At 42.5% G+C, this 21104-nt stretch overlaps 1 protein-coding gene across 23 annotated transcripts in view; it reads left to right on the forward strand.

Annotated features, from left to right (window-relative positions):
* Positions 1–21104, forward strand: part of Kcnma1 (potassium calcium-activated channel subfamily M alpha 1) — a 710535-nt gene that overhangs the window by 400330 nt on the left and 289101 nt on the right. The window lies entirely within an intron of this gene.

Here is a 21104-nt window from a genome sequence, read left to right on the forward strand (position 1 = left end):
TGAAGTGATGCCACTCTTCAATTAATTGTACATGTAAAATGTAGATCTTGGGACTAACATAGGTCAGACTGTCAATGTTTTCTTTGCCTTTACCAGATAATCAATTAACAAGGAGATAATTCTGTTTTACTTTGAATGAGATTGGGAGTAGTGGTTAAGTGTAACTCAAAATTAGATGTCAGATATCTTTCAAAGGGCATAACGGAGATGATTAAATTAGCAAATGGCTCCTTTTGATATGAGAGATGAAACTCCTTTCAGGTGGTACAAAAGTTGTGTATAAGTAGAAATTTGACTGAGGGCTGCCTCGTGCTAGTACTGAGACATGAGAGGGAAAGTACTTGAAAACTGTATTGATCAGAAGTAGCTTTGTAAAATTGTAAGAAGACGTTAACATTTACTTCTTTCCTGTATTCCTTCCTCTCTTCCCTCTGTCTATTTATTTGTGTAGGATGGTTTGTTTGCAGAAGACACATCTAGGCTTTGGTGAAAGGTTTCTGCTTTCATGGAGCTTGCTTTTCAGTTGAGATGGTCGAAACGTGGGATTTGGTGAAACTGACAGATGGCTGTGCCTAGAGCTCTGTGGAAAAGGGGAGATCTGGGATGGAAATTGATGCACAGTCAAGAGTTGCACTCTTTACCTAGACCTTCCCCAGAGCAGGTGGAAGCTTTCTGTTCAACAGTGATGACTGTAGCTGGCAGGAACTGAACCCTTTCTGAGAATACTGTCTCAGAACTTGTCATGGTCTAACTAATTTCAGAAAACCCCTACTCAGTAAATGTTAAATTATCTCTACCAAGTTAAAAGAAAGAATTTCATGTCATGTTGATAATTTGAAAAATACTTTTTGAGTTAACAGTGAGTTTTATGACATGACAAGATGTAAATATTTGTTTTCAGCTTCACACAGTAATGAAGCTATCCTAATTTGCCTTATTGCTAATAGATAACACTTTAAGAGGAGGAAAAGGATTGCTATTGAATATGATCATTCTTAAGATTTAGATAAAACCATGAGGTCTCTCTTCTCATGGTGAGTCTTTGTTCTTTTGCAAATAGCTCTGAGCTGGGCTACCTTGAACTTACACCATAATGTCATGTTTCATTTGAGCAACAGTGGTGTATGAATTCATACCACTTTGTTGTTGCTCAGGATAAATAAATATAATTAAGAACTTCCTGAATAGGACTGATTTATCCCAGAATTAAGGCCAACATTGTTAATTCTCTACTCACAGTAATTACAACCAGTCCATTCATAATTGCCTATTGACAGCACACTATTTCAGAAGCTAGTTGACAACTTTAAAACTTATATAGTAATTTTACAGAATAATCCTGATTTACACACTTGACATTTAGAAAAAGTGATGACGTACTGAGGAGATGGTTCAGTGAATAAAAGACTTTGCCACATAAACATTGAAGACCTGAGTTCAAATCCTAAGAGCCTCAAAGCCTGAATTTGTAATGTGACCATCTGTATTCCCAGGGTTCTTACAGAGAGATGGGAGGAGTCAGGAAAATTGCTGGGAGTTTATAGGTCAGTCAGCCACCCTGATGTGTGCAGGGGGAAAAACCACAGAGACACCCTGTCTCAAGCAGGGTAGAAGATGAGGCTTGATATCTAAGGTTGTCCTTTGACCTCAAGCATGTGCTATGGCTTTTATGAGCTCACATTCATACACATGAACACACACACACACACACACACACACACACACACACACCATGAAAATCAGTGCTGATTTGAGAGGACAAATGAAGTGGAAGTCAGTATTTAATGACTTATGTGCAGGAACTCCCTAGTAAAATCTCCTTCATCCTATGTCCAGAAAGGGGTTAAAACTGCTAGGGGCTTTCTTCGTCTGTGTAAGATACATAGGATCTGATATATTTTTGTAGGCTACCGTACATTATATTCCACTTAGCTTGAATAAGTAGGCATGTTAGTTTCTATCCAGCAAGCTTGGTATCTTCCCAAGGAGACCCTGCAGATCCAAATCCTTTGCCATGTCTCGTTTTTTGTTTGTTTGTTTGTTTGTTTGTTTAATGTGTTTTTCTCCCACTACTTGGATTCTTGGCCCTTGTGCTGGATGCCTGAAGAAGTAGAAGAGTAAGATAGACTCAAGTTGATTTCCTAACTTCTAATGTATACGCATCTCTAGAGTTTTAGCTTATGCTTCCAATACGCTTAGTGTCAAGTTTGGATCCAGCTTTCTGAACTAAAGCATAATAAAAAGTAATTACAATCTAACTAAAAGGAAGATGCATCTCTTTGTGTTTTTTTTTTTAATCCTGAATTGCCGGGTTTATATCTGTCCGGATAAAGAGGAAATGGTTACCTATTAACTTATGAGAAATTAATTTAATATCGTGATGGCTAATGACACAGATACCAAATCCCTTGGAACAGACCCTCCTAATATAGGATTCAAAATCAGCCAAAGCATCTTAGGGCATTGGCCTTTCTTGGCTGAGAAGAACAGGTGGATCTGGGGGTGGTGGGTGTTCTACCTATAAGACCATTGTCACCTTTCGTCTTCAAGTGTGCTATGTCATAGTTAAAAATAACCCATACTTTGCCTGGGACATGGGAGGGGTCCATAAGTCAGTCTCTTGAGGTCACCACATTTTCTGGGGTGGCATTAATGTGGGGAATGCAAACATCACATGACTTAGGTTTGCTCTATACTTGATTCTGGGGCTACGTGAAACCTACTTTGGAAGATGGGATTTCTTGACTGGGTTTAGCAGCTCAAGGATTGTGATCTGCTTTCTAAAGCCTTCCTATTTTCTTCCTTTGTCCTTTCATTTCTCACTTTCTCTTTAAACCCTTCTTTGGTGACTACTATGTAGCCTCCTACACCCCCATCAGAGAGCTCCAGGTGCATCAGGGAAGGGAGAGACAAACAGACACAGATTGTCTTATGTCAGTGATGAATGCTGGGGAAAGAATCACAGATGAGGAGGGGGAAAGTCAGAAAAGGGCTCAGTGAATTCAGGTGAGAGGGGGATGCAGGAAGACTTCCACGAGGAGGTAACCACTGAGCTGAGTGTTCAGGGTCCAATGTATTTGCCTTTGAAAGGTACCGGCATAGGAGTCAATCAGGGGCAAGACCACGACCAGCCCTTAGCTGGTGTATATCCTTGTAACTTGCTAGTTCCCTGGGACCCTTCTCTTATTCACTGGCTAAGACATTCCCTTAAAAAGTAGTTGTAATTTGGAAAGACCCCTTCTTCAACAGCAGAAGTTCCCTAGCTCTTAGGAAAATGCCTTAAATAAGTAACTTGTTTGTTCCCAGGCCAAGCTGTTCTGGTTGATTAGCACTCAAACAGAGAAAGGTGGAAGCTCCAGACTTTTGAAAACCCCAAGCCACCTGCAGGTGAAGTTACAGGTGGCCAGCCACAGGGGTACGTGTTTTATTTTTGGGAAGGGCTGGATCTGCTCTTTCTGGTTCATTTGCTAGCACTTCAGTTCCAGGAGCTTTGGGGCTTTGCATATTTCTCTGGTTTTTTTTCCTTCATCTCTCACAGAAAGATGAAAAACGTAGCCATGTGAAGTCATCCATCATCTAAGGATTCATCTTTGTGGCTTCATTTTTGGCCTTGACTTTACTTTCAAGAGTATTAGACAGAGCAAGTGTAGGTAGAGTAAATGCTGCCCATGGTCAATGGCAGTTATAAGATGCCTACATTCTAAATTTGGCCTATCTCTCCTCCTACCATGCTGTTTATCTGTGATTTCATGACTGATGTTCATTGTCAGAGCCCTTTTCAATTGTTTCTCCTGGGAGTAGATCTTCATATCTCCTTGCATCTTAAGTAGTCATCAGTTTTTGGCTTCTAAGTGGGGTGAACACTGAGCTTTCAGCAAGGGAAAAGCTAAACCTGAGTAGCAAGTATAAGGGTAGCTTTGTGTGGGACCGACAGGAATAGCATTGTTCAGTCCCATGCTAGCAGGCATCTGCTTGCCTGAGGAGATGACTATGATCTCTTCACCTCAGGAGTTACCTTGTCACATTGTGTTAATGACTTTGTTTATTGGCAGCTGATTTTGTCTTGAGGGATTGTCTCTGAGAATGGATGTGGTAAGTCAATGATGCTTTTGTTTACATTCATGCCCCTTTGAGAGAGAGGATGCTGGCATGCATCTCTGCAGCTTCTTACACCTCTTTAGTGTCCTTTCTATGTGCTACTACACATGCAACAGGTGCCCAATACAGGCTTTCTAAAGAAAGAAGCTTGCTGATTTCCAATAGGCCCTGCTCCTTAGGCCACAAATAGGCATTATATTGGCTCTTCAATACATTAAAGCCAAACAGGTGAAGAACAGGTGTTTTAAGATGTATTTTGCTTGTATGTATTCATGTGCACTCTGCTTGTGCAGTGCCTGTGGAGGCCAGAAGAGGGCATCAGATCCTCTAGCACTTGAGTTCCAGGCAGTTGTGAGGTGCTGGGAAGTGAACCTGTGTCCTCTGCAAGAGCCAATTTGTTGAATGATAATTCTATTTCACAAGAGCTTAACACCTACAAGAGGATCACAAGACCAGCATTTCGGGGTGCACCACCCCCACCTCCAATAATTTCTGTTACATAGCCGTAGTTCATTGTCACAACCGGAAGCTGTAGCACGTGCTGTTAAGATGAGGGGATTTCTGCCAGCTCTCTCCTTTTTTGCTTTGTTCTGACATCATCATAGAGACCGATGATGTCACACCCCTTGTTAATTGGTGTCACCAACTCCTGGGTCGGCCAACAGAATTCTCCTGGCAGCACCATGTCACTCTCTTGTGAGAAACTGAATTTGAAAACAAGGAACAACTTTGAAAGGACACACTGAAGTTTATATGAAGTCATATTAGTGGATTGGGATATGGTGCAAACAACAACAAAATGATTGTTCTTCAGACAACTACTTTTAAATATTGGATTATAGGTTTTAAATTTTAAAACACCTATTTTTACTTTGTGTCTTTATCGAACCATACACAATAAAAATGTCCTTGAACTCTTTCTGATCTCTGTGAATCCAAATATGAAGCTGTTGTCTGTGGACTCAGGATTCCTCCTTACTGTGTGCTCCTCTGGAATTGCTAACAAATGTGGGTGTGTGGAGGCCCTCACTTTCACAGTGGGGCTGCTGGGGAAGGCAGAGCCTGAGCTCTTTCTGTTGATGGGGTTGCTGGGCCATGCAGGCAGGAGCTTTATTTAGTCTTTTCTGGTTTACCATTTCTATCCCACGAGTACCATTGTCGGCTCGGGGAAGGCAACAGACAGTGCTGATGTTACTGTGTAGGGTTCCATTTGCCGCCACTGTGCATGAGTTTGTCTGCTGGGGCCAGCAGAGAGGAGGGTGGTGCAGCCTTCACTGGGTTTTCTCACTTTGATTCGGGTGGGAGAGAAAGGAACAGGTGTCAGTCAGGTTACACAGACTAATCCTTCCCCCCCTCCCCCCTTTGCACACCTGGAGAGACGGTCTCCATCCTTTAGCGGTGACTGCTAGGAAGACTGGACCTTTTCAGTTGAAGATCTGTTAGAGTGTCCTGGATGGTGGGGGTTGGCAGAGACAAAAGACCCAAACAAAACCTCTAGCAATGTTCCTTCACTTGAGCACATTGAGCATTCCCTGGCTGAATGGCTACTAACCACCACAGTGGACGTGGCTATAGGGGAATCTCAGTCGGTTTCCATGGAGTTAAGTTCAGGGAATCACTCTTCTCTTTAAGACCACAGGCAGAGGGACTTGGGATCAAGGTGAATCCATCTAGGAGGCATGGAGACAACGCTTTGTGAGCTGAGGGGGTAGAGTTCCCATCATGGTTATACTAGAAAGTTGAGCTTAAATGGTCATAAACATACTTGGTTGCTCTTTAAAGAGAAAGTGCTCTCTGAAAATACAACCTTTCTTCTTACTCTTTGGACCAAAAGAAAGCCTCCCTCTAGGAACGTTTTTCAGGTCATCCTCAGGGAACTCAAATGTCCAAGCCCCAAAAGGACCAGGGTTGTGATTGCCAGTTTGTTTCTCTCCTCTGAGAGCCACTGTCACGGATGGTTCTGGTGATATTACTAAGTTCTTTAGGAGGTGAGCTGTGGAGGCGGAGAAAGTGCTGGGCACACCTCCCTAAGTATGACCACATGCTGTTCGCCTGACATTGTGGTTGTGTGTCTATCTGCACAGCTGCCCCTGGTCGATAGGTATCCAAACATGCCTATCTTGGATGCTCTTCTGTCATTTTAACACTGCCTTCGTCATAGCCTCTCAGCAAGGTAGTTTCAAAAGATAAAGAGCCATGTGCTCTCGTTTCTTTGTGGCACAAAGACCCAGAAATACACATGGAGGGACATTGTGATTCAGGTAACTGCTTTGATGATATTATGAGCCAGTCCCTAAAGAGACCCTGGCAGTACCAGTCTCTGAAGAAAGCCACTCCCAAGGTGGCCTTAGTTGTCCTTCAGGGCAGAATCTCATCTTTAGATTTGCATAGGTTGGAGCTGAAGAGATGGACTAGAGGTTAACAGCACTGGCTGCTCTTGCAGAGGACCTGGGTTTGGTTCCTAGCATCTACATGGCGGCATACGATTGTCTGTAATTCCAATTCTGGAATCTGATACCTTCTTCTTGCCTTCTTGCTTGTACCTAGTACACATACACACATACCTGCAGGCAAATATTCACCCACATAAATTTTAACAAAGATTTGCATAAGTGACTTCTTTCCTCTGGGATTTAATTTGATAAACTGATCTATCTTTCTCGGTATTCTTAAACACTTCAACTTCCTGTTCTGTGTGGCCTCCAGAGTTAACTCACCCTCAGACAAGGCTAATGTTGCCATTCCCCTACATTTCTGTCAGCTTCCAGCTTTCTCTAGGATGGAGACCAGCCATAGTACTTGGCACACAGATACTTCACCATCTTTTCCCTGTCTCTCCTCAGTTCTTCCTAGTCATGCATCCACCCGGCTCCAGAATCTGTGAGGCTCTGTGTCCTGTTGTACACCAAATCTCTGCCCACACTTACCCCTCCACTCCTGTGTTCTCAACCCACCTTCTCTCAGATTAGTGTCTACTCACTAATCAGAATCCATGCCAGCTCACTCAGAGGTGCTCCTCTCATTCTAGAAGCCTCTGCTTTGTTACCTGGATTTGAGTATTAGAGGTCACAGCAGATGTTGCTGACATAGTGTTCACCAGAGCTGGCCACTAACACAGCAGTTAACATTTACTCATTTATTTCTCTCAACATCCCAGATGAGTAGTAGTTACAAGTTAGTAAGTACTTTGAAGTCCAGAGAGATACACAGCTTGTCTCCACTCAGAAAAAAAAATGTATTTGGTAGTATTTTGAAGCAAGCCTCTCTTGGCTGTATTTATTATTCTGAAACAGCAACTGTGTTTCATTGAAATTTTTGCCCTTCCAATGAGTGGAGTTGTCACTAAAGAACTCTGGAAATATCTGTTGAATGAATAGTCTCGTGTGTCCTGTCTGACTGTATGTATCTGTATGTTCTGGTGGAACTCAGGCCCGAGAGGGTACTCTGCTGTCAGTGAGTGTGACAGCTGGATACTACATCCTGTTTGTTCACAGTGTGCCAAAGTCCTTGTCACAGCTGCCATCATGGTCCACACAAGCTGTGAGCACCAGGAAAGCATATTAAAAGGGGCGAGTTACAAACAGTAAACTTGATTTCTCCCTCTTCTTCCAACTGAAGGGCTATGGGAGAGGACAACATGGCTGGCATTATAGCACAGCACAGACCTCCATGAAGCTTGTTCAATGCATTCGAGGTCACAGAAAGCAGAACAGGCAGGAGAAAAAAGAGCAGGATTCTGTGGGGGCAGGCAGCTTCTTAGACAGCACTCCTCAGCTAGCTGATGCGTCCTTGACATTTGAAGGAAGCTTGATGCCCTCCCCAATCAGTGTTGCTTTCAGTTTTCAAGGGAAGACTTGGAAGTGCTTGCCTTGAAAATGATTGCCAGGAACTCACATTTTAAAAAATGGACTTGGTATCATGTTTTTGAAATCCCAGCTACAGGGAAGCCGGGGAAGTAGGCAGATCCTGGGGCTCACTAGCCAGTCAGCTTATCTACTGGGTGAGTTGAAGACTAGTGAGAGACCCTATCTCAAAAGGCAGATAGTCTCTGAGGGACAATACCCAAGGTGATCCTCTGGCCTGCACAGCAAAGAATGTGCAGGGATATACACACAGAGATGACAGAGATGGAGAGACAGAGATGAAGACAGAGACAGAGAGATAGAGACAGCGAGATGGAGAGACAGAGATGGAGAGAGACGGAGACAGAGAAGAACCTAAAAAGTTTCAAGTGTTTAGTTGTTTGCTGATCAGTCACTTTTAATTGAAAGAATATATCAAGGCATCTCACCTCTATCTAAGGTTCCATTCCCTGAATATGGTATGAAAAAAAAAATGGCTTCACTGGGAGTATGTGGAAGTTAAGGGACATAGGTAGCTTTTAGGGGTGGTGTTGCTATTCACAAGCTTTGGGTTCTCAACACTTTGTTCTGCGTGGAGGTTCCCTATGAACTCTGAAACCACAGTATGTTGGTGCTTAAATGCCTGTTATTCATCTACCCAACTTCAGCCCCGCTTCTCAAATAAACTGTCCCAGCAGGAAATCATGGTGTGTATCTTTATGTCACCAATACCTTGCTCCTCCCGAATATTCAAAACACCTAAACAGTTGTGGCAGATGTCATGAGGTTACCTGTCAAATCAAAAGACACTGTATAAAAACGCATGCATATGGAGGGCTGGTCAAGAAACTGTCAAATCCGAAGAACAGTCTGTGTTCCCTTTCTGTCTCCCCCACTGGGCCCCAAAGCTGCCTCTTTTTGTGTGAAATGCCAGTGCTCTGTATGGTGTTCTGTATATAGTGGTTTGAACCTTTTCTGCCCATGTCTGTCACTGCTGAAGTAACTCACCTCTCTCATATCGACTCTTACCCAGGAGCCGCACAGCCGACTCTTTGATGTAGGTCTTTTCTGCATGGCAGCCAAGGCCAAGTGTGGTTTACAATGCATGCTGCAACCTCACCCTTTTGGTTGTTGCCTCCAGGTTAACTAGATCCTTTCCCTGCACTGCCCATGCATGCGACATGCTTTTCTTGGTAGCTCTGAATGTAGCAAGCACTGGATGCATGCATTGGAATTATAGCAGGAAGCATTCTGATTCCCTGAAGACTTGGGATATATGATTCCTCCTGGACATCCTTGTGGGCCCCCAATTTGTTGATATTTCCTCAGAGCACTCCATCTCATGAAAATGCAAGACTGGAGGACTGGGAAAGAGATAACAAAGTCTCATGTTAGGCTGGTGTTGAGTGTAAGGCTCATGAGCAGGGGTTTAGAATATAAGGTCCATTTTCAAGTAGCAGCTTACCTGACATTCAGTTCTGTGCCTTCCCAACTTGGCATGGATGTGCTCACAGTGCCTGGGGTCCCACCTCTTCTCGTGGCTTCCTGAACAATGTTTTCTATTTTGGTTCAATGTTTTCTATTTTGGTTTTGCTTAGATCTGATAAATATATAGACCTAATAAAACCACCTTGTAAGATAAATTCCCCCAAGAAATACAATTATTCGCCTTTCACATAGTTTATTGTATCTAGCAATGCCACTAATTCAACTTGAAAATATATAAAAGAGTAGTACTATAAAGGATATTTATATTCATGGAAGCACGTTGGCACTGTAGTCAGCATTATTGATTAATAACTGTGATTGTTTTCTCTCCCTGTTGTAACGCATCTTTTACCATTTGATGACTTTCTTTAAAAGTGCTTTTAATTCTTTTTTTTTTTTAAATTGTTTTGATCAAATGTCTACCCTGTCTTTCTGTCTTGTCTTCTTGGGATAGACTTTTGTGAAATCTAACAGCCAGGATCTTGCTGGATCCGTGGCTGGTATTACTTCACATAAGTGGGTGTTTTAAGTTGCAGACAAACCAGCTGTGAATGCAGGAAAATGAAAGGTGGAGTGTTATCCAGCTCTGATAATCCCACTGTGGGAGGAGAAGCCCCATAGTAGTAGCTTCCAGCATACTTAGACTAAAACAACGCAGTTCAGCAGTTAGAGTAAAACAAAACTGAAAGCCTCTTGCCTCCCTTTTCCTCCTTTGGATTTCCATTTTCTTACATCTGGGGGCTTAGTAGAGTCAAGTCCCTTCTCCCTGCCATTTCTTCCCGTTCTATTGGACATATCCTATTCATTCCACGGAAGTAGACTTTGTTTAGATTTTCAAAAATGTTCTTTGGGTAACCACTGAAGAGTCCTTTGTAGAGGGTATGTTTTCCTTTCTGAAAGGAGCCTGATGGGATGAGAGGACAGCCCCGTGCAGGCAGGTGATTTTGACCCAGGGATTGAAGTGCTCACCATTAGGAAAGCTTTTACCTAGAGCTCCAGAAAAGGAGACATCTGAGTCTCTCTGAGATGCTCTTCCAAAAGGAAAGAGTTCTCTTTGTTCCTGGAAACACATGGCACTTCCTGTCACAGTGATGGGGTGGCTGCAGCGAGACAGAGCGGGGGTGAGAGGGTCCATTCATGGGGGCAAAGGAGACAGTCCTAAGAGAGTAGCTCCTAGGGCCCTTCAGACCACACTGCTGTGCTTTCAAAGGTGTGTAGACAGTGACACTAGAGAGATCAGAGGCAGTGTTACCACTGCAAGGATGAGCAGCAGGAGAAGCTTGCTGCTTTTAGTTCACAGTACTCCTCTCCAAATTTAGATCCACAAGCCGAGTGCGTACCATTGAGACTGTGGCAAGAGTTATTTCTATGGCCTGAAGAGATAAAGTGAATTTTGATAAATAAATGACTTCCACTGTGAACCAGCAGCAAGAGGGAAAGAAAAAAAATGAAGGGAAAGAATTATTCCCAGAGCTAAGACATTAATTTCTCTAAGTAGATAAAAAGAACATACACTTGGGGGATATTAGTATATAAGTATAGGGTTTACTAAGGAATTCTCTTGGCCCGGTTAATGAAGATACTTTGATTCTGAAGGTAGCTTGTCCCACTGACTTCACATAGTTTTCTTGGTCTCTACTGCCCAGGTTGCTTTATGACATTCCTAAGAAATGACTCTCCCCTCCCTGTGCTCAGCAGATTCATGACCACTAATCAGCACCGTCTCAGATTGTTTGTTTTGGCTGTGATGCTGCGAGCTCTGTGCAAAACTCCTAAATAGGAATGCTTAACAAAGCATCCATGCCTCTGCTGTCATCCAAAGACAGAGCTAACACATAGCTATTTTATTTCCTTGTGCAATAAAGGTATAATTGTTTTCTATGCTAGATGTCAACAAGAATGGTGTGAGGGCTCTCCCAGGGTCTTAAAAACAACAACAACAACAATCCAGTAACAAAACAACCTCAGGATACCACAAACAAACTATCACCAGCCATGAGTGACAGAATTCACCCCAGGCTGAGTATAAGTGTTTCTGGTTATTGCTTTTTATTCTTCAAGGAAAAGCAACAGATAAGGGAAATGCTGTTGCCAGTGCCTGATGGGCTCCTAATCTGAGCACGAGGCAGACCCTCAACACTGAAGGTCTTTGTTGGGGTAGACCTGGAGTGGACTGACTGCTCAAGTGTATGTACCTGCGGTTGAGAGGTAGCAGAAGTGGAACCATGGAGTGAGTGAGTTGCATTTTTCCATCGAAGTCCTTGCAGGTAAGATCAGCGTGAGGTGGCAGTGGCAGAGGCAGCCTCTCAAGGACAGGGGAGAAAAACCTAAGTAGCAAACCAGTGAGCGACCTCCGTGGGTCAGAGTCCGTGGGTCTGGAGAAGGCTCACAAAGAATTGTTTTGCCCACTGCCTGGAAGAACAGCTGGAAGTCCTATTATTTGGAAGCTTATTATGTGATGAAATGCCAGCACACCTGGGCAAGCTTGCCCTTGTGTACAACTTTTCATACATACAGAGACCATGTTTTCCTTTCCCAGCCTCTTCCACTTCCTTTGTAAGTGTGAGAGCTTATTTGAGAAGCATTGATACCCAGCTACCTTGAAACTTTTTTTTGTCCAGGCTGTTTTCTTCATGAATGTTGACCCTGGGCCATTACTTACCATTGTGTAGTTGTGGCTTCCTATTGGTTGTCACTGTTTAGAGATGATTGTCTATGAACCTCTGAATACATGTGTGACATTTAATGTCCAGAGAGAAGCCATGGGAACAGAAAGCCCAGTAATTTGATGAATACTCTTGCCCTGGTCAAGGAACTTCTTTTCCAAGAGGAAGCATGGTCTTAGTGACCAGTGTCTTACCCTAACCCACCACAAGCCAGGCTGTGTGTCTGAGTTCCCAGCTCTTTGTCCTGGCCTGGAGCTTTTTCTCTAGCCTCTGTCCCCACTAATTTACCTTGCCTAAGCTATCCCATTTGGCAAATAGACCCAACAGTGGAGTTGGGGTCAGGGTAGAACATTTATTTATGCTGCAGATCTCTGGGCATGTATGTGTACATGCTTTTTTTGTGCCCGCTACCCATACCTACATATAGCTCTTGAGCTCTGTCCTTGAAGGACTCTCCATCTGTACCTGGAATACACATCTGAGTGAAGATCCGTTTAGTACTAATTAAATAATCTCTTTTATCTCTCTCCTCCTCTAGATTAAAGGGGAGATGGCTGGAATGTGTGGAGGTAGAGAAGTGGCTGATCAGAATGTATCCATTGTGCTCTCTGACAATTTAGTAAAAACTGCAGTGAGCAGCACTTGTTTGGCAAGACAGTTTTTATGTAATGGAATAACTCTGATTTATTACATAAAAGTTGCTGGCAAATCTGAACACTAATTCCACTCTGGTAACAACTGTGATTGAAATAATTGTAGTCTGTAGTCAAGCTAGAGAAAATAAGCATTAGTGGGATAGGTTGTCTCGGCCATCATTCCAGGATTCCAGCAGTGAAAAAGGACATTTCTGGGAGTGCAGCTAGAAGAGATTATTTACGAAGTGTTTGGATTCTTCGTGCCTTTGCCTCTCCTCCACATGCACATGAAGCCAACAAATGGAGCCGAAGGTCTGGGAGGAAGACTGTCCAGCCTCCCACAAGCCACTCATTAAAGTGACTCATGACTTTCACTGTTAAGAAAGCTTGGTTAATTATTTAGTATTTATGGCACAGTATGGCTGTCTTTCTGGGAAGATCATTTTCCCATCTTTCGTTTTAAAGTTTATCCAAAATTAATATTCTGACATGTGGATTCTTGCTGTGTGGTAATCAAGAGCTTACAGCATATCCTGTCGTGTATGTGAATCACATCAGAGTATCTTATAAGGACTCAGCAATGTAGACCTAAGAGGGGACACAGAGCATAGAGATTACTAATCCTCTCAGCTTTCATTGCCTTTGGGGGCATTTTCCATTGACAGTTGCTCTTGTCATTACCACTATTACTTAGTTGGAAATATGAGTATTGTTGATTGAATGCATAGGCAACCAATTTTCTCCTTACAGAAGCCTTTAAATTTTGTGTCCTTATCCCCAGTTTACAGGCAAGAAAACCAAGGCTTGGAGAGGTCATGTTGCTTCAACAACACAATACAGGTCATAGGTGATACAGCTAGGATCTTGAGTCATCTGTCCAACTTGAAAACAGCCCAGCTGCCCATTGCTGATGAGGTCGACTTGTAATGTGCGTGTTTTGCGTTTAAAATATTCAGATGCATTTGCATATATAAAGAGGGTAAACATAAGCCCAAAAAAGACACGGTTCTAGTTTTCTTTTTTGTTGCCAACCAAAATGAAGCTTGGGGAGGAAAGAGATATTTTTTTTTTTTTTTTGCAACGTACAGATTATAGTTCATCATGAGGAGAATTCAGGGCAGGAGCTCAAGCAGGAACCTGGAGGCAAAAACTAAAGCAGAGACTATGGAGGAGTGCAGCCTACTGGCTTGTTTCCCTTGGCTTGCTTTGCTAGCTTTCTTATATAGCTCAGGCCCACCTGCTAGGGATGGGATTTCCTACATCAATCAGTAATTTAGAAAATGCCTCTATGACATACCCATAGGCCAATCTGATGGAGGCAGTTCCTCGATCGAGATTCTCTTCCCAGATATGTCTATGTTTGTATCACACTGACAAAAACTATCCAGCACAGACACTGCATTCTTTTTGTAGAGAGAATTAAAAAGGCTCTATAAGAAAGTAGCAAGGCTCTTACCACCTGAGTTTTGTGATAACACGTTATCTGTGTATTTCATTGAGAAATCCAGTGTGTAAGGAACTGACATGTTTTGTCTCTTCATCAGCAATCTGTGTCATTTTCTTTGTCTCCTAGAAGAATGCTTTATTCTTAGGACTAATTACTCAGGTAGACACCCTGTGCCATGCAAATGCTCTGAGATCCACTGCTGTCATTGTTGCTCTGAGCTGAAGATTACAGAGCAATGAAGGACTCAACAGAGCAGGGAGGGTTCACACACCACCCCTTGTATGCCCCGTTTATCTCAGCACAGTTCAGATGATCTGTGTGTTTATTGCTATTGAATCCCATCTTATCATTTGAGCACTGGCATCATTAAAAACTGTTGTCAGGAAGATGAATAAATTATCGACCCAAACCAAAGCTAAGAACTTCCTGACAAAGCCATTTAACAAGTGGGCTTAGTGTCATGGTAGATCCACACTAAACAAAGAGTGTTTGCTATTTACATTGAAACAAGCGCAATGCCCTTTAGGAAAAATGCAAAACAAGTGCAATGTCTGAGAAAAATACCTTAAAATTAAACAAAGAGCCTACTTGATGTAATTATCATTAGCTTTGATCAATCATTGATCAGAGGCCACCTGTCAAAGATAGTGGCCTAGGAGACACTGTCTTAGAGATGTTCTTGGGTGAAGTCCTAATGTAGGTGGACAGAAGAGACTTGATTCTCTGTGCTAAAAGGAATATAAACTAGAGCACTTATTGAATATATGTCCCACCCCGATATGATAAGAATAAACTTGTTGTTTTTTTAGGGTTTATTTACTTGTACTTTCTATGTCTGGGTGTTTTGCCTGCATGTATGTCTGTGCACCACATGCATGCATGCAGTGCTAATGAAGACCAGAAGGGGGCTTGGATCCTCTGGAACTCAATTTATAGGCAGTTGTTAGTCACCACATGGGTTCTGGGAACTGAGCCCCTGCCTTCTGTGAGAGCAACAAGTGCTGTTAACTGCTAAGTCATCTCTCAAACCCCCAAAGGTAAACTCTTAAGTGCATAACTCTGATCAGGTGCTTAAGAGCGGGTATTAAGAAAGGTACAAAGATACAGACTATAACTTGGGTTGTTCAGGACCTGAGATGCTGTCCAGTTTATAAGGTAATGGTCCACATGGAGATTTCAATGATTAATTAGCATCTTGTCACTCATGCTAGTTCCATTATTGTTATGAGTTTACAAGATATTTTTTGAGACCCAAAGTTATGTGAATAACACTGATTTATTTGGGGTGCACTGCAAAGACTTCCTTTTCTTTTAAAATTAGTCTTGATAGTCTGGATATTTGGTACATATATCCTAATTAGTACACAGGGAAGGTAAGGCATTGATTTTGACCCTTACATCCAGATATTACCAAGAAAAACTTCTCATTGGTGAGATCATTACTCCCCATTGTCTAAAGATGAATTCTACAGAATCTATGTCTAAATGATGTTATCTTTTCTTTTGCTTTGATTAGATAAAATGATGAGGAAAGCTTATTAATCTCCCAGTCCATATTAGGAAGGAATATTTAAGGGTTCAAGTATTATCAGATTTTACTGTATTCATTTTGCTTGGTCTTTGGGGACAGGGTGTCATGTAGCCCAAAGGGTCCTCTAATTCACTAGGTACCCAAAGATGGCCTCTAACTATTTATCTTCCTGCATCTTTGGGGGGCTATAGACATGTGTTTGAGAGAGAGAGAGAAAGAGAGAGAGACTGACTATGAATTGCAGTAATTTTCAGGAGGATAACTAGAAACTAATCCTGTGTAAATATCTAAGTGGGATGGTATTCTCTCTACAAGTGGAACATTTCTGTTTCTGGAAACACTGGAGTCCCAGGGAGGACTTCTGGGGATGATTGACATCCCATATGCCCACCTTGACAGAATAATGTTGGTATAGAGAGACCAGCTTCCTCTGAATCTTCCCAGACAACCCCACAAACACATGAAGTCTTGCTAGGGTAGTTTGACCTCAGCAATCCATCAATCTACCTCCTTGTTTTTGCATGAACCTCTTGGGATGCTCTGTTGATAATGGATACTGTGTCTTACACATCTTCCTTTCCAAGGAGATGGCATTGCATTGGAAAGGTAACATAATATTATAATAAGGCTACTTGATCCCCATCCCAACTCAACCACTCAGTTATATGAACTTGGAAAGATGTTGAAGTCTCTAATTTTCTATTTGTAAACTAATGATTTTAACAAATACAAAGTTTATGTAATCCTTTTGCAAAGATCAAATCCATTAGTATGTGTAAATGCCATACAGGTGAATTGAAAGAGACTTGAACATGAGCTGAATGAGGCACTTTCCAATCCCAGAGCTGTAGAAATTCACATGTGAGGGACAGGAGTGATGACTCAGTGATTAGGAGCACTGGCTGCTCTTCCAGTGAACCTGGGTTCAATTCCTAGCATCCTAATGGCAGCTAATAACCATCTGTGATTCTAGTTCCAGGAGATCCAATGCTATCTTCCGGCCTCTACAGGTAATGCATGCACATGGTCCACAGATATCCATGTAGGCAAAACACCCTTAGACAAAATAAAAATGAATAAATCTTTTTAAAGTGTATGCTATAAAATCCATTGAAAAGAAACTCCTAGATGAAGGAAGCTCTGTAATGATACAGATTTTCTGTATACAAGGATACAAGTTATCTAATGAGTCAGGCTTTTAGGCTCGCTGCTAAGGATGCCTGCAGTTAGAACACTGAAAGACAAGAGCACTTGAATAGGTCATGGCACAAGCACAAATTTAGAGTTGGCAATATTTAGGTCTCATTCCTGAGGGAACAAAGACATCAGCTTGTGGTTTGTTTAGGGTTTGACCTAAAGCAAATAGCAAAACAACAACAACAAAACAACACAACATAGAGTGGGAACTTGAGAATAAAGTAGGTTTTGGAGTTCTTCACAGCTGGACTCAGAGTTGATATTGGAGACAGAAGGGTCCCTAGTGCTCCATGAATGACATCTTTTAATGAGATTAATCTAGCAACATTGCAGTGGTGAGCTGGATGAGTAGAGTCTGCTAGTATTGAGCTTATTGAATTGATTCATGGCTGCAGTGCCTTGAATCTGACCTCTGGTGGTCCATAATCCTGGTGGAGATTGAGAAAGCCCCATTCAATTTTAAAAGGAACTAGCCTTCAAGAGTGGGGAGAATTTGAATGTTAGAAATTATTGCGCAAAGTGCTATTTTGTTTCTCCACCGGTCCCTTCCCTCTTAAATCATCTTGAATGCTTGTTGTGTTCCTAAGCTGCTGAACATTTCCTTATTCCCCGTAAACCACTGTTCCCTTCACCCCTTGCCATCTAGACTTCCTCATTTTTCCCTTCTAATCTAGAATTGAGAATGTACTCTCTGACTGTTCATTGGAACATCCACTGTCAAAGCATATAGGATGCTGTTGTAATTATACCCCTGTATGTTTTTAGTCCTTTCCCTCCTGTCCATATCTGAAACTGAAAATATCTGTTCAAAGCCTTGATCTTAGCAATTAGTTAAGTAGTATGCAGCTGGTTGTCTGAGGACAGGCTCAAACTCCGAATCGTCTCTGTTCAGGTCTGAATGGGAGTCTTCTTGAGCAGTAGTACCTGTAATTAGTGCACAGTTGCTAGGAAATTCTTCTGAAGTTGTGGTTATCAAAGTGGGGTTCCCAGACAACAGCGTCAGCAGAATTTGGGAGACTGAGGAAAAAGCTAAATGTTAGATCCCTAACCCAGAGTAGTGAGTCAGAAACTCTGGAGCTGAAGCCTAGCAAGCTTTAGCAAAGCCCTGCAGGTGCAGGCCAGAGTCCGAAACCACAATATGGAAGACCTAGCCTCATGCAGTCAAAGGCAGGAGGTAGAAAAACAGAGTTTGGGGATATGAGGCGAAGGATGGAAACTTAGGAGAAGGGTCAGTACTTCCCCCTTCGAGATGACGCAGGATTTCAAAGGGTGGCCTTTGGAAGGAGAACCCAGGAAAGCTCTTACCCTGTGCTTTGACAAGCTCCAAAGCCAAGTTCAGGAAATTCCATCTATGGAGTCATCATGTTCAAGGGTACTTAAAGGAAATTTTATTGTTCGGTGGATGTAGAAAGAGATTCATTTTCATACAGAGTATCTTATTTCCTCTGGAGACAATGAATGTTAAGCATTTGCTTTTAAGAAGTTCATATTCCAGCCATGTCCTATTGCACCTGTCCCATCAAAAGGAGCTTTGTAGTGGGGATCTTTAGAAAGGTCCTCAATCTTAGATTTCTCATCAACATACTAAATGTCCCCAAAGCTTCAATATCATGCCCAATCCGTATAGATAGTAGGAAACTAGGAAGGAAAAGTCCATCGGATACAAGAATTACATCCTCTTCTTCCCCAGTTACTCATGAACTAGGCATGAGTTAGGGTTGGCCAGATTGCTGCTCTCTGAGTTAGAACTGGTGTCTTCTTTCTATTCTTACGCCCTCCACCCCCAGTTGGCTTTGCATGTTCACCTAAAGCCTTTTCTGATGTGGGCATGCCTCGTCAGAATGGCAATCTAAATTTAAGAATGTGACTCAGAGTCATTTTCTTTTGTGGTTTTAAATAGAAGCCCTGTTTCCCTGCTGCTGTCTGCGAATATAGACAAGGAAACTCTGAGGCTTTGCACAAGACAGAAGAGGCGCTTCCATTTCGGTTTCCTCCTGCAATGAGTAATTGTCACCAAGAGAAAGTCTCTTGGGGAGAAAAATAAATCCTGATAGGCCAGCCTTTTGGTTGTTGAGTTAGGGATTCTCTTTTTAAATGATCAATGAACTCCATGGGTTGTTTCCATTTGGGGAATGAAATAATGGGGCTTTGGCATCTCCACTCTGTGGCCTCTGATTGTGTGAGAGCATGAACTATAGACACTCAGAGGATTTATCTCAGAAGGGATCCTTGATAACTAGTTCTGTTGGCACTTGAAAAACCATGCAGGGTGTTGTTCCCGGTACTCCCATGGCAGGGAAAGTTGCTGAAAGGGATATAAAATACATCCCCAGAATGTTCCAATTCCACCAGAGGTCCCAGAGGCTCAGTTCAGTTTTTGTCTCAGAATTCCCCACCTTTTGCCCCTTATCCCAACATTGTCCATAGTTCAGGATGTGTTTCTAATACCTTGCACCTCAGCTAGAGGAAGAGCCACTCAATAGCAGAACAGCTTGTTTCATTGTTTTTGCGCAAGTAGAACTCTGTGGATGGTAAGGAAGGGATGATTAAGACAGTTCTAAATTTTGAACAGCCAATGAGAAGGTCTATTATGTTTTCTCTATTACTTTCTATAAACGGGGGTGGATTGTTGACATATGGTTTTCAACATGGCATCCTTTAAACCTTTTCACTGTTGCACTTAAACATTGTACAATATGGAAAGGACCAGAAAAAAAAAAAGGCCAGGAAATCAAGGAACAATGGAGAAGAGTTGCTGTGGCCTGCTTGTTTATTCTTCTTTGAATATCTCTTCCCATTTATGTTGAGCAAAAATAACCCCAGTGACACTAAAATGCCATCTCTCTACCACAGTCCAGAAAAATCTTTTCCAAGAAACCCCTAAATTAATCCACAAACTCTTGGAATTAATAGGCACTAGAGAACTCATGAGAGCACCCAAATCCACCCACATCTCCATCGATGAGTATTGGGAAGGCAATGTTGAGCTTATTGCTTGGCCTTAATGAAGTAATTATGGATGTTCCTTGGTGAACCTGGACCCAAGGCTTTCCTTTGGTTCCCTTGACTGTGTGTACAACAAAATAGATGACTGTAGACTTTTAATTCAGAAGCCAAGTTCCTGCTAGCACAATGGTGCATGTGAGTGTGATGCTTATTTACAAATCTCTTGCCTCCTCACTCACTTATTCTCTTACACACACACACACACACACACACACACACACACACACACACACGCCACTTAATTTATTAATTAATTGTGTATATTGCCAGTGGCTCTTTACTACAGAGACACATACTGTCAACTTATGATCTTTCCTGTCAACCTTTATGCATATGCACATTTTAGGAACACAGTGTATTCTTGTTCTTGGCAATACCACACCATAGCTTAAGAATTGCGGACAAGTCCCTTGTTAACCACAGGCCCTGGTTTTCATTGAAGTGCATGCTGGGGGTGGGGTGGGGCCACAGTGACAATCAAAGAACAGTGGTGGGCTGTTCCCTGTAAGCTGTTGTTCCTGCCTCTCTGCAGCACTGGGCAAACCAGATTCCAGTCTGCCTCCCCTCTCACTTTTCCTGCCTTCGTGAGAACTGACAGTTGCCATTCCTTTTGTGAAAGAACCATTTTCTGTTGCCTTTGTTCAGTCTGCTGACTTTGTAAATGCAAGAATAGGTTAGCGGACCTTTGTGTGTGGAGGGTTATCACGTATCAGTGGTTTGCAACGCAACAAGGGGCATGTTTGATTTGGAATCCCAATGAAGAATGGGGCAAGCCAGTGCATGTCACATGACTGGAAGTTCCCATAGACTGACTTACTGTGCCTCTGAGTGGGCCCTGCATTCCCAGGCTGCACCGATTCCTGCCTGTTGAACAGCCAAGCATTACCCTGACTGAAGTACAACTATACTAACTGGTATCGTATGCAATGATTTCTAAAGTGGCAACGCTGTTCAGAAATCTTCCCTGATGCACCTCTCCAGCTCCCTCTCTCTTGGGGGGAGAGGTCCATGTTTGCTTCCCATCTAAAGAAGAATGGGGGAGGATCTCTCCATTCTCCCTCCCTTTTCCTCACCTCACCATCTTATGATTCCTGCTTCCATTTGCTTACAGGCAGCAGTATGCTGGAATTTCTTTTATAGTATTGAGATGTTTGTGAGACTTTGATGCTTTCCCACCTGGTCCAAACTTCGGGA

This window comes from Peromyscus maniculatus, chromosome 9, assembly GCF_049852395.1.
Source record: "Peromyscus maniculatus bairdii isolate BWxNUB_F1_BW_parent chromosome 9, HU_Pman_BW_mat_3.1, whole genome shotgun sequence".
Lineage (NCBI taxonomy): Eukaryota > Metazoa > Chordata > Mammalia > Rodentia > Cricetidae > Peromyscus > Peromyscus maniculatus.